Source organism: Grus americana, chromosome 3 (genome assembly GCF_028858705.1).
Source record: "Grus americana isolate bGruAme1 chromosome 3, bGruAme1.mat, whole genome shotgun sequence".
Lineage (NCBI taxonomy): Eukaryota > Metazoa > Chordata > Aves > Gruiformes > Gruidae > Grus > Grus americana.
The window spans coordinates 104,223,030-104,238,360 of NC_072854.1; positions in this window are offsets into that span (position 1 = coordinate 104,223,030).

The window sequence follows — 15,331 nt, forward strand, 5'->3', positions numbered from 1 at the left end:
TGACATTATTTCTCTTATAAAAGAAGTGTTACTGCCACGCTACTTTTTAAAAAAGGAAAAATAAACTCCAGAACTTCAAATAAGCAAACAAACCATTGGGGTTTTTAAATACCTGCTGATAATATTGCAAGACAACCTTGATCAGCCTGGATGCTGTAGTTGTTATTGTACATTTCACAAAGTAGCTCTTTCAAAATGCCTCTTGCTCAGAAAGCTCTAGTCCCTGTCTAGTTGCAGGACAACTCCTTTAACACTTAGCAATAAAGGCTACATGAGAAATAAAGTGTGGCACACATACATTTACTCTTTGGACACACACTATTCCACCACCATATTTTGATTATTTGCTTTAACAGAGAAGTCCCAAAATAAAATATGCATCATTTGGTTTTATGCCCACGGGTGAGTGAATTCACACGCAGTGAATCCTGCCTCTGCTCCCTCCACCAAGTTCATGTACTGGGGCTTGTTCCTTTATTTACTTGGTCCTAGCACCTCTCTATTCCACTTCTAATATAGTGTTTCATTCCAGTTACTAATGCAGATATATTCACTTGCTGCAGTTATGCTCAGGTTTTCACAGGGTGTTTGGAGGTGCTGCACTTACACCCAGCTAGTTCTCAGGTCAACACTTCAAAATTAGTGAGGAAGAACTCATTGCAGAGAAGTATCACTGGAGGCTGGATTTCGAGAGAAATGTGCAGCAAAGTAGTCATGTGGAAACAAAACTGGGTTGGAGGCACTATCTGGGTGGAGAAAAAAAACAAATATTGTATGAGTTTGGGAGCTACAAGCAGTGGCCAGGTTTCCCCCAGCGAGTATGAAACTGGAATTGCTCCATGAATTAAAACTTGGTTTCACGGGAGCTGTGCCAGTTAAAACCAGCTGAAGAGCTATCCCGCAGCCCACAGCTTTTGGCTTTGACCAAACTGCACATCCCACTACATGCCCTTGATGTGGAAGCACAGCCTTGAAGAATGAGCACAAGAGCAGAAAATTCTGACTCGAGCCACCTCGTGCCTCTGCTCCAGTTGGCCTTTCTATACAACCAGTTCATTAAACAATACTTCAAGTGCCTGATTCATCCTCTTCTATGCCAGTGAAATTGTTGGATCCAAACCAGCATAAAACTGGAGCCACACAGGGCTCAATTAAGCCCAAGGATTTTGAAAGGATTGATTAGCTAATGCTTTTTCAGTTCCTGTAGTATAAAGCACCAAATATGTTTCCCTTGCAGAGACTTTTTCGACTTCCAGAAACTTAGGACGTGGGGCTGGGGGAGAGCAGCAGTGTGACAGCGACGGGTCATCAAGGAATGGGGTTTTGAGATAGTCTATCCACCAAGTAGCCTTCTGTAGGTCTCTGAGACCTCTGCTCTGAAAGGCAGCTTCAGTCCTGCACTCATCAGTTTAGGAAAAACAAATCCAACTTTTTCTGTTTACAGTCTCTCCCTCCTTAGCCTAACATCACTCCTTTCTCACTGTCCTACATACCACCGAAACATCTGGGGTGGTGGCCCGTGCCAGAACTCACACCAAGTTGTCCAATTTGTCAGCTGTCCCCAAGGACAGGACAAATGCCTCGTATCAGATGTCTCTCCATCCCACTAACAGTTTTGTTACACTAAGAAAAGAGTCCAATGGTTTAACAAAAAAAACCCACCCCAAAACACAACAGTGGGATATAAGCAGTTTGGAAGCCAAGGTGAGGAGAAAAAAAAAAAAAAAAGGCTTAATATGTGTGTGTGCGTGCATGCGTGTATTTACTTACACACAGACACACTCACAATATATAACATTCTCTCAAAATATACAAGATGGCCGAGAAATTTCAAGGGTGAGCACAGAATATTACCAGCAAGCATAAGAGAAATAAAGTAGCTGACTTCAAAAAGAGTGGAAAGTACTTTTGATTGGATTTCTACTAACTGTGGGAAAGCTACTAGGGGAAAAGTGGGAAATGTTTAAGCAACTGTTGGAAAGAGTGCCGTTGAAATTCTTCCCACTTCAATCTAAACAGGGAAAAGTGCAACATAGGCCATTGTGGTTAGGTAAGGAATGAAATGCAAAGAGTTTTACAAGCAGAGAGCTGAAAGCTTTTTAAAAAGATAAACAAATCTGGTGCAGAGGATTTGGAGGCACTGTATGTAAAAATAAGCAGAAGTAAGTTAAAGGATCAAATTAAAGGAGCAAATGGAATTACTGAATGCTAAACTACATAAATATTTCAACTGACAACAATGGGCTCTTTAGACATATTCATATTAAAGAAAAAGGAAAATATAATAGTGGTCTCCTAAAAATGCACAAAAAAATGAGAAACAGGGACAAAGGAAATGGTCTAATAATAGTATAGAGAAGGAAGGGAAAAAACAAGGATTATATTACTGTTCCTGATTTAAAGCCCAGTTCTACAGGAATTGAAATGCATCTCTCTGCTCTTTTTAGGGGCAGATCTTCATCTGCACCAGGTGGAGGCCAAGACAGAAACGGCAGGACAAAGTGTGCCACTTTGCCCACCTTGGGACTACGGGGCTGGGTCAGGCTGCTGTGCCTGTAAGAGGAGGCGTGAAACTCCGGCAAATTTCACCTGGCTGCAGGGATCCTAAAGGCACCTTTCTGGTATTTGTGGCTCACTGGGAGTCAGCCATTTCCTGATCACTTACTGAATTCAGCCCAACTTGATGCCAGATAGCAGGGCTCTACAAACCCATTATTACAATCCTTTAATATCTGTTACTCCAGAGAAATCTCAAGGCAGCACAGCAACACTTCTGTAACTCCCCATCTATTTTGTTTACACTTTGTGTCCATGAAAGGAAAAATGGATGCTAAGCATTAAGACAAAATTAAATCTCAGTACGGCGTAACACGCTGTGAAGAGCTACGAATGACAGTCAGATAGTCAGCGACCTGCAATTTTTGGACCTGGAAGACTTACTTGCTTTACATGGCTCTCTTCTGTCATATGAATCTTCAAAGCAAGGCACTGACGCAGAGGAGGATTTACAAAGGGAGTGGGCTAGGAAGGCTATGCCCCCCTTTGCATCACTGTATGCTCATGCCGTTTGATGGAGAGAGGCCTCGGCACTATGGTGGATAAACCAGTATTTTTCTTTCAAGCCCTCTCCCCATCTGGCTCCACACCTGTTATGCGTTAAGCTTATTTTCAGTGACGATGAAAAACATTTAGGATGACCTAATAGATGTGTACAAAATAATGAAGGAAGTGATAATGATGCGCATGGTAAAACATCTTCCCATCCAAGAGGCCCAACAGCCACGAAATGTGGCAGAAGCATTCTAAACATAAACATGAATGAAATCCAATAAGAACCTTTCTCACAAAGATAAACACCTGGAATAAGTGGTCACACTGGGCAATAAAAACAAATTGCAACAGTGACTTCAGTATTTTCATACTGCAAATAAAAATATAAAATGCTGGAAAGCGGGAATGAGATAAATGTAACAAGAAAACAAAAAGACGACGCTTGGATGTGTCCATGTGCAGACTGCATATGGAATAAAAGCAACTGTAAAAGAACAACTGTTTATTATTATTAGAGTTATCATTACTTTATTCATTCTTCTGACACCAAATGTATATGAAGCCAAAGCCAGACACTTACAGTGGAATTATAAGTACATACATGCTTACACAGTTTACAAGAACAAATCCTGATTTCTTATTTGGGGCTATCACTGTTGAAGATGTTGGCACTGTGTGGTGACCAGTGTTACCAAGAATATTTTCTGCTTTGAAAAACCCGCCTGGCCTCTCAAACTGATTTGCCCTATTTCAAGTTAGCCATGAACCTGAACCCCAAATCCAAAACGTTAAAGGTATAGTCCTGTCCCGAAATTTGAAACCTGGACCCTTCTCTGGGCCCAGTTCTCAATAGCTTTATTGGTGCCACATTGATTTTCACTTGCTGAGTCTGTGGATCTCTATTCCCTAAAGACGAGCTGAGAAAGTACATATACCCTGTGCCCAAAATATGTATGTTTTGACGTAGCCTTTGAAAGTCGTGTTAAATCCTTAATATCATCAAAAATATGGAAATACATTCGATTTCTTCTTCAACAGCTCTACTCTCTCTCCGTTCTGCTAGCTTTTGCCCTGAGGCACAACGCTCACATGTTCAGATACTACCCAAACACGCTGGATGACAACTCTGCGTTTACACACAGGACAACTCTCAGTCCAAGTTTCTCTTCTCAGGCTTCAGATGATGTTTTCATGTTGTTCTCAACAGACTGTGTCTCGGGGCAAGAAGCAACATGGTTTCATTACTGCTTTGCTTGGATGATTGCTGATTACCACCCACTGCAGATGCGGGGGGTTTGTGCCGTGTTTTGGCCCAAGTGTGCTGCAGTTCTCGCCCCACGTCCCACAGCCAAACCAGCAGAAGATGGTGATGGCTGTCACTCCCCATTGCCCTCTGCCAGCTTGGAAATCGGCCACCGAGAAGCTGCATCTCATTAGTGCCGCTGGACAGGCTGAGCCGTGTTTGCGTACAATGATTAATTCAATGAATTTGGCGTGCAGAAATGTCTCAAAATTGCATTATTCCAGTGAAAACACCTGGATACCCTCAGGAAACAAATATAACAACACTAGTATTGAGAAAAAGGAATCACTAGGAATTTTAAAAGGGGGAAATAATTTGAAGTCACAGCTTTTATGCATCAGAACCCGCTTGGTAAAACAGATCCTTTTGTAGTGTTATCAAATGCTCTGGCACACGGATGACATACAAAGTGCAGGTTTCCCATTCTGCTAAAACACTGGGGCAGGTCTTCATTCACTGAAGGCTTTGCTTTAATATTAAAAACTTTGATAGGTGTTTTCTATGCCGCTATGAAACAAAACCATATCAAAAAGAGTTATATCTGTATGCCCCATAAACTAGATCAAAATCTGCAATTTTGACTCACAGTCAGTAATGTGAGGATCTCCTTCCACCCCCAGCTTTTTTACAAGAGAAAGCACTGGAGAATTTGAGCATTACTAAGTTTCCTTGGTTCTCTCTTAATAAAATACAGTAAAATTGAAAGCTTTAGTAAACCCACACACCCCATCCTCATGTATCAAAAGGCTGAAAGGTACTGGTAAAACTCAGAAGTCAGGGTGTCTAATCCAGTAACTCTTCTACATCATTATCACAAAGGCTGTGATTAAACGACTTCAGCTGACCCAAAAGTGTCATAGTGGCCTGGATTTTTGAAGCCTTTCTAAAACTGAAGTTCAGAATTACAAACGGTCATACAATGCAAGAATCAGCAAAAAAACTTTGCCTAACAAACTCCCATTTAGTATTTCAAATAGTTACCACACAGAATGGCAGTGACCAGGACAGAGAGTAGAAGAGAATTGCACTTCCAAATCTATTCAATAAGATTTGTTGTTTTAATTAAAAAGAATAAAACTCCACATTCCTAAGCATTGGCACCAGATACATAACAATTGCATGTACTCTGAGATTCCTACTGTATATCTCTCAGTTACCCATCTGAGGACAATACAACCTAATTTCAGTTCTCTGAGCTATTCAGACTGGGGTGAGAGGGGCGAAGGTTTCCAGTACTTTTCTGCAGAAATCTCGTGGCCCATTCTATTTAAAAAAAAAAAAATAAGTGAAATTCCTTTTAAATCTATAATTTTTGTGTTCAGTTAGTAGAACTAAGTTCATATATGACCTCATGGAACAAAACAAAGGGAATGTGATGATGTGACAAAGGTCCATGTTCCATTGCTACGAAGTGCTATCTTCTCAAGCTCTCTGCCTATAACATCAATTTAAATGAGATATAACAGGACAATTAATTCTCATTCTGCAGCTGTCACCTGGTTTGCAAAATCCTTTCAGTACTTACAATTCCTTATTTACTTTTCTGACTATTTTTTCAATTCACTGGTGTGAAGAGAAGAGCATCTTCTTCACACCAATGGTCTCTAGACAACTTCTCCACAGTCATAAATTAATTACGACCAACCATCTTCAATAAAAATACAAGGGTTCAAAATGACAGTGTTTCTTTAACTGAAAGACAAGAACAATTTGTGCTTACAGTCACTGTGACAGCATACCCAAAGTTGTTATGTGTACATATACAATACACCAGAACCTGAGTTGCACCAGTCTCGCCTACACAATTGTACCTATGTGTATAGACGATAAATGCTTGCACGATGTTATGGACCTCTGGACTTTTTCATTCTCTGTATCAGAATTGCAAACCATATGAGAGAAAAGTCATGTCATGATCAGCAATCGAAGCTAAGCTCAAATCCTTGCACACTCAAACTGCTGCTTGAGCACTTGTAAATTAGTATTTGCTTGTTCAAGATCTTACTGCAATATTTTGGATGAGACTCTTCAGTATAAAATACTGATTTTGTTCGTTATAAAAAAAAACCATGACAGAAATCTCTTGCCTGATCCTCCACGGAACTTTTGCTTAACTTAAACAAAACTTAGACAGCAGCCACTTTTGCTTCCACAGTATCTCTAATAAATAAATATACTCATTCAAAGAAACTTCACCCCACGTTCGTCTTGGTCCTCTTCTTAAAAAAAAGGCATATTTTTTCTTCCTGACCTCTCTCCTAGCAAAGACAGATAGATTGTGTGCAGAGTTTATTACGAGATCGATCAAGATAATTGAGGTATAATTTTCTCAGCTATTTCTGTCATCATTTTTAAAGGCAGAGACGATTATGTTTCTCTTTCACCCATCTGGGAAAACACACTGTGTTCTCATGTAATTTGAATGTTTCAGCAAGGATGTGAGACCATCTTTTTGGATGTAGCTAATAGCTCTGCCATTAGGACATCCTCTCTTGAGACTTCATTTTTCTTATTAATAATTGTCAACACTGTCTCTTTTTCAGAAACAACCAACCACACCTAAGTCTTCTCTTCCTTTCTGGCACAACACCAGCCAATATTAAGTCCAAAATGTGGCTATGGTTCTGAAGATCCTTAAAGATTCACTTGCTCCTTATGAAAATCTTCCTAGAAAATTCCTTTTCTATAGCACACTTTTTCAAGAATTATTATTGAACATTTATGTGAAAATAAGCTTTTTTTTTTTTTTTAAGTCACCTCAAAATTAAACTCTAAGTCTCCTATTTTTGCTGGAGTGACCATATGCAAAACTCTCTCATTTATGCCAATCTTCCAGTGCCATAATTTAAGTGAATTACTCTTAATTGCATCTAACCTTTCAGAGAACAAGATCCTGACTGTCTGCTTTGTTATTTTTCACTCAGTTCTTTTTTTTCCCCTCTGTGCTATTCTGTTTCTGATAACTGTGATATCAGTTACCACAAGAAGCATTCCTGTTCTGAAATACATTCGGTTTGATCCAATACTTGATAATTTTCAGATCTGCAATGATATCTGAATAATGCTCTGTTTTACTATGATCACTTATATTCCAATCTATTTTAACCACCAGTTTTCTACCCAGGAATTTTCTATCAGTCACCTCCAGCCCTTAATGCGCGAAAAGTTTAAGACTTAAGTCAAAGTTTTGGCCTCTGCTTACTATTAAGGTAAAACTGAGACATCAAATAGGTCAACAACACATGCATGAGTGGATATTATTGTGTATATAGTTTGTATTAGTGGTTTGAACCCTGACTTTGTTATTTTCTAGAACTGGCAGCGATAAAATGTTCCTACTGGTTTTAAAACCAGTGATTTCCAAGAGTGTTCGTGACATCAGCATATCTAAGCTTCAGTGTCCACACCATATCTAAGCATCTGTGTCCACATTAAACTTTCTTGTTTATATATATATACACACACATGCATAATCTTTGATGTACCTTGTACACCAAATCCAGTCATTCTATAAACACAAACAAATATAGCTGCTTGCGTTGCATTTGACTTAGAGTAATAATATTAATAAATTTATACTGTTCCAGCTTACTGTTTAACAAGTTTTTTTCCGTACTACCAAAAATAAGGCATTTGAACTAAATTGTTTTGTGAAAATAATTACAACACTGAAAAATAAAATCAAATTAAATAGTAAGCTTTGAAAATTCAGATCATAATGGTGGCTTTTAGTTAAACAGGACTGTTTTCAGAACTGTCAAAATCTCTTTTAAAATGAACCACAAATTATTCACTATCTATCTGGAAAGTTCAAAGCACTTCAACATTTTACCCAAGAGTTTGCCTGTTCTGACTGGCAGCAAAATAAATATGATGGGTGGTCTGTTTAAGGCACCTGTCCAAGCCCAATCACATTACATTTTCATAGTGTCAACATTTGAAAACACCATAGCTGTTGCATCAAAAAAAGCGCATGGGAATATCTCCAAAGCAGATGGCAACTAGCACATCACAAAAACATGCAGATTCCTGAGCCAATTTATATAGCAAAACAGCATCTACCGCAGAGCAAAGGGAAGAATAATTAGCATATTCAAACATTCAGAACTTCCCAACATCACATGGTTTATGCTAAGGACCATGAAAAGTAATTGCTCACACGTAATACTGGCGTTCATTTGGACAGGACCAAATTACAGCGAGGTTTATTCAACTGAGTAATTCTCTTTGAATCTGAAAGAATACACAATTCATTTGAAAATGTTGGCTAAATTTTGCATAACAGAAACCACAGAAATCCAGACAAGGATCTTCTTAATTCAAACACTTAATTATTTTGGTGTCAGGTCTTTCAAAGCAGTATCATTCTAGTGTCATTAATATATCAACTTTTATTATAATTCACAGGTATCTAGTAGAGGCCTCATTTCAAGACAACAGTGGGCAATCCACACCTATATAATACATAACGCGTCATGCTGGATCTGTTCACATACTGCATGCCGAGGTCTCTTTGCAATTGGTTCTGAAAACACTAAGTTACACAGATGTAACTTACGTGTTTCACATTGTCTGAAAATCTAATTATTTAATTTTCTACATAATTCTCTCTCTGTTAATTGACTCAGAACAGAGTTATCCACAGGTGGCCCGGTTTTGCAGTTTTCACATGCATGAGAATTCATTCAGATATGTAATGGAAAAACTGGTTTACAGCAGATCCAACAACCCGGCGGGTAACCTTTCTACAGTGACCTGTTCCTATTTTTCATACTCTAATTCCATAGTTCCTCTGCTGCAGGAAACAAAACAAATCCTTGTTATTGCTAGCTTGATGGTGCTGATTTTAAAACTGTAGGTAGATTTCAGATATGAGAGAACTGGGTCATAACTATTTTGTTGTCACTCAGCCACCACACTCCAACTACAAGAGCTTACAGATCCAAACTGCGACCCGATTAAACTTCTGAGAGAAATAATTTTCAGTGGCCTGCTAGTAATGGTATGGCCATGACCTGGAATCTAATAACACAAAACCAAAGTAGAATCTTAGGATGTGCTTAATCTCATCTAACTTGAGCTGTTCAGACTTCAGATGCATACAGCTGAGCTCATGGCCATAAGCACCCTTTACAGACCATAGAGAAGATCTCCTGCCTCTAATGACTACAGAAAAGGGCCAATGTTACAGACCCAGAAAAAGATACCTGCACATGTAAAGTCCAGTTAAACAAAATAGTAAGGACCAACCATAGATTTTATCCTTAGCACACAGAAAAAAATAGTACATCCAGAACTTACTATCAGAGATTACAGAACTCCTCTTTTGGGACATAATTCATTTTAGAAAAACAAATAAAACATAACAAATGTATATATGAGAGTCACTCCGCACATTGGTTTTACATTCAATCATAAATTTATATGTATGAAAAATGTATTGATGTATATTTTATGTCCTTATACCATATCTGGTCTATGATGAAAAAGATACACCACAGTTTTTTATCTTAAGGCATCGCAAATGTTACCTTAAAAGCTTGGAGTACAGTATTGCACCGTTCAGCTTACCTCAATATTAATATTATATATACGTATGCATACACATGTTGGATGCTCTGTTTTGGAAAAATCTGATGCACTGACACTGAAAGAATTTAAAACATAGCACATTCAATTTAAAGAAATGGGGTTTCCATTAATCCACTGTTTGAAAGTGGAACTATTTATCTTTAGAAGACTCTCCGATTTCCAGTCCTCCAAAGGTCTTGGTGGTTGATCTCGTCAAATAGTCACAACATTGTACTGGAAATGTGAACAAGATGCTCATTTTCCCAAATGAAATGCTATAAATTTAGGCCAATATAAACCTGTCAGAATTATCCCTCTATAAGTTTCACACCAGGGTGTGGTGCTGCACAGCTGAGGAGTTGAGCTAATAAGTGTTGAAAAATGAAAAACGCTGCTTTATGGCATCATGTAAATTGGCACCAAAAAAAAAAAATATGCTTGCACCTACGCCCCAGTTTTGCCAAATAAATGCCGAAATGTGGAAGCCATACAAACAAAGTCCCACTGGTACGAAAGCAGGAGGAAAGCAACAAAGAGTTCCGTCAGGGAGTTCTGTATTATACATTTCAAGTGTTGATACAAATTCCTGCATTTTACCTGCTCAGGCTCGGAAGGGGTACATTAACCAAAACCCATGTGAACACAGATACTTTCTACTTTCAGATTAAAAAAGTGATTTCTGCCATTTCCATGTTCTAATATCATTACAGGGTTGTGAGTCCAAAAGACTCTTTTGTTGGGTTCAACGTATCTTTGGGTCAACCAGTGGGAGTTTCTCCAGACTGATGGTAATGTAACCAAAACCAGATTTTAGCATTAAGAAAGCAAATCTAGATTTTGTTGTGACTGTATAAAGTCATGCCAATATATTTAGATGAGCAAAGCTCTCTTTCAGACTTCCAATTTATACTGGCAAAAGTACTCCACATAGACATGAGATACTTCGGTTGGATAGATTGCATTTCTGTGGAGAAAATGAGAGAGCTTGCTAGCACAGCTATGTTATTTGAGAGTGTGGTAACATGCCTGATTAACATACACATGAATGCAGAATGGGGCAGCACAGATCTGGGCACACTCATGTCTGACTCCAGTGCAGTAATTTCGCTAGACCACTCCTGTCAATTGCAATAATTCCTAATTCATAAATCAGAACTTTAAAAAAAATGAGAGTTTTAAAATAAGAATCTTGGGGTTTTTTTCTTGTATGTCTAGATTTTAAGGTTCATGTTTTCACAGCTTTTTCCTCAATTCAGAGTGCTTATGTCCTTTTAACACAACAGGAACGTGAGATTCCTATTCAGTAACATATAAGCAAGAACGCTGGTCCTCAAGAGAAATACTGAAAAACACAACGAAATCACAAGGTGTAGATCAAGAAATAAACAAAGGATCCTTCATTGTAAGTCCAGAAATTTTACTGAAGACTGTAATAATATTGTAGTACCACTACCAACATCTTCGCACAGGCAAAGCTCCAATGGAGCCAAACCCTTCCACGGCACTTCAAACTTCCCCCAAAAGTCCTGAACTCAATCTCCCACGGCCAAGGTGAGCTCACTGTGCAGGGTGAGCATCTTTGAAATACTGTCTGATATATAAAGCAGCTCTGCCAGCAACTGTCAAGTCAATGTAAAACCAGTCATACCAGTTAGCAGCCATAGCTCTAATCACCAACGTATTAAATAAAAGGCGGACACCACCAGTCCACATATTAATAGAAAGCAGCTTTGCTATTTGCTGAGAATACTGTTAATGTGTTTTTGGTAAGCCCTGAGCATGTCTGCGAGATTCCTTAGGGAATTCTGGTTGAGGAACATCCCTCCAGGCTCCAGCAGGCTATAAGCTGAAGAAGATGGGCCAAGGAGCTTGCCTGGGAGATGCCTGCAGATGCGGCAGCTGAGTGGACGTCCAAGTGACTCAGAAGCAGCAAACCCGCTGCAAAGAACAAGCAGAAGAAACACACAGGCACCAGTAATGTAGCCAAGACTGGATTTGTTTTGGCAGGATGTTGGCTAGCTGCAGGCTCAGATTTCTGAAGAAGGGAACTGCCTCCTGTTGTCCCTGGGACTGTGCCCTCATTTGTTTTTAAACAAATTGGATGGCATGCAGTAAATATCTGGCTCCTGCAAGCAAAATTATCTCACAAGACCCTAAATACCAATTACCTCTTGGGCCAAAAAGAACATGATTCGTTTATTTATTACTTGTTTACCTTGCTGTGGTAACTAGAAACATTGGGTCAAGATCCCATTGTGCAGACAGCGTTCAGATGCAGAACGCAACTTGCGTTTCTCTTTGCGGACTGGTTTCTTCCCCCAGACTGCATGGTAAATCATGTCTGTGATGCACAATATTAAAGATGTAGCCTAGTCAGGGAACTTTTTCCTCGTAGAAACAGGAGAGCTCGGCATCAAAATATCACTGGACAGGAAAAAAACTTTTCAAAATCTACCTATTTTGAATGTTGATCATTTGCTAAAAAACTCAATTTTTTAATTAAAAATAGGAATGGAAATAAATTTTTCATTTGGCTCAGTGAGGGTATGAACAGTTTAGCACAAGTGGACCACCAGGCTGTGTGCCTGAATAGCAACTCCTGTGGCACTTCCTACCTCTACTGCCGCAGTTGTGCAGACAACTGCTTACAAGAACTTTTTAGAATGAGCTATGCCAAGATGTACACTGAAAGATGAGACCTAAAAAAAACCCCATACCGTATAAATTCTATGTTAAAACACTGCCATTGATTTCCAAAGAATGAAACCACCTGCAAACGTGAGGACAGTTGTTTATTTTTATCAGATGATAGTAACTGGCATGATGGTCTTAAGAACAGTGGACAGACCCTTCAGCCTGTAAAAAACTGGGAGAAGGATAGGAGAGGGAAGGAATGTACAAAGGAGTCAAAGAAATTCAACACTTAATTTTAATGCTTTAATAATGAAGAAAGCAAGTATATGATAGCTATCACTCAAGCAATAAAACTAGATATTAATGGCATGATCTGATACAGTGATGATAATGTCATGATACTGAGAAAGAAATAAAGTGGGTATGTGGAAAGATCCAAATACTTGCTATTTTTATTTCCATACCAAAATCCTTTCTTCTGTCAAAATCATCTAAATCTAAATATACTCAACTAGAAATCAGATATACTTCTTTGTAATAATCGATGAAGCATCTGTGGACTAACTCACCTACTAAAAAAACCAATGGTAACTGTACATTACCTACAAACTATTTTTCAATGTGGGGTGCAAAAGCCTTAGCTCTTCATATACAGTTATAATAGTGCTTCTGGATGTTATATATGTACACATGCTGGACATAAAAATTACTCTGCAACATACTGCTTTCAGCTAAAGTTAATTTTAAAGTGCAAAGCCATTTTAAATGAGAAAAATATCAAAATGGTTGCAAGTAAATTAAACTCTTCTGGATTCTTCTGAATAGAGTCAGTGTGAGAGAACAGACTTGGAACAGAGTACGCTGTGAGCAAGAGCCTATCCTAAGGAACAAAACGTGGCTCACACTTAACATTTACTTTCTTTAGAAAACTTAAATAAGGCCACATATTTACATTTCAATGTTTATTTAGCATTTAAGTCAAAATGTAATCAATTTATTTCATTAAGCCCAGAAAAAAAAAATTAAAAAGAGAAGCAATTGCAACAGAGTATGTTTTTAAGGGTGTGGGAGGACATTTTATGGACGCTGTGAAATGTAATAAATTCCTTTTGGAGATGTTGCATGTCAGCAGTGCAAGACTTGTAAAAAACCATAAGCATCAGAACTTAAGCACATGTTAGTTTAACAAAATTTGTAAGCTATTTTCATATTGACTATAATTTTCTACAGTTATTAACATACTGTTAATTCATTCAGGATAGTCTGTTCAGTTAGCAGGGCTAGGTTTTAGCAGCAGCCATGATTGTCATGGATTTCATGGGTTACATCTGTCTGCTTCATAGGTTTGGCCCAGGGAAATAGTTATAACCCTTTTCTACTTCTTACTCGAATCACGTTCCCTCCTTTCCCTCCTTTTTCGGGCAGAAGGCAAAACTGGCAGGGGAGCGGACTTTATCATCCCTCTAACAAAAGAAAACTCCCAGAGATGAAAGAATCATCTCCTGGACATTTCTGAGGACTTGATTCAGATCTATCACTGTTAAAAGGGGTTCCTTCCCACCTCCCCCTTTTTTTAAATATCATTAAAATACATTTTTAATATAATTAATATTCAATATCATTAATATACTTTAAAACATCCCAAGATGTTTTCCTCTGGTATAAATAACAAGTTCTCACAGTACATCTGTTGTCATCAGAATTATAACTCAGCTCTTTTCCATTTATGGTTGTTCAGAGCTCCTATTCTCTCACAAGTTTCTATGCAGTTGGCTATTTTGTCTTTTTTTGAAAAATATTGGTCGGGAGTCCTCTCCCTTCAGGGAAAGATAAAGATATACCTTTGCTTGTTTTCTAATGGAAAAGAAAGAATAAATCTTATGCCTTGACTATTTCTCTTCAAAAAACCCAACAACACCACACAAAATCTTCCAAATCTACAGTACTATTTTTGCATGGTCTGCTATTTCACTCTTTGTTTTGTTCCTGGCATCAAGCTTTATTTGTTGGCACAAAGAAATCTTGTACCTCCAAGCTTGTAACTCAGAGGGAGGGAATGATAAACCGTAACCTTTAAAAAGGCTTGATCATGGTTTATTGTCATAACTGTGCAGAGGAGTTTGTCCAAAGCCACACGTCACCTTTGTTCAGAGATCCTTCACATATTGCTCATGAAAGATGGCAAGATAAATTAAAATATTAGAAATAAGTAAATGAGTGAATATATCCTACAATCATGATTAAACTTTCCTGCTAAGTTAATTTAAAAAAAAACACCACCAAAACCAAAAAGAGCATTGATGTCTCAAATACCAGAATTATTTTTGTATACTGCAAGTCAAATGAAAAGTAAGGCGTGTCTCAGGTATCAGCCACTGGCAACACTGACTTGTTCATGGTGGCATTACTTTGCTGAGATTTTGTATTCTTCAACTGGGCGCCTGAGATTATAAAAAATTTTAGATACCTCTTTCATGCCTCCCTCACCATGCAATTTTCTCATTTTCCCAACTATCAGAGGTTTTTTTCCTTCTATTTACTTCTTGGACCAGCTGCAGAATGCTTCTGGATATTTTAAAAAGACAGCTGCTTATGTTTTGAAGGGGCATCATAAGATGCCATTTGTCAGTCTAGGTTGAACTGGTGCCCTAACTAAATATATAGGAAAATAGTAGTCAGGACAGTAATTTGAACAGAAATACAAGCACAGCACGCTCTTCATATTACACGCACACTGATGTTTCATCTACTTAACCCACGGGCCATTCTGAA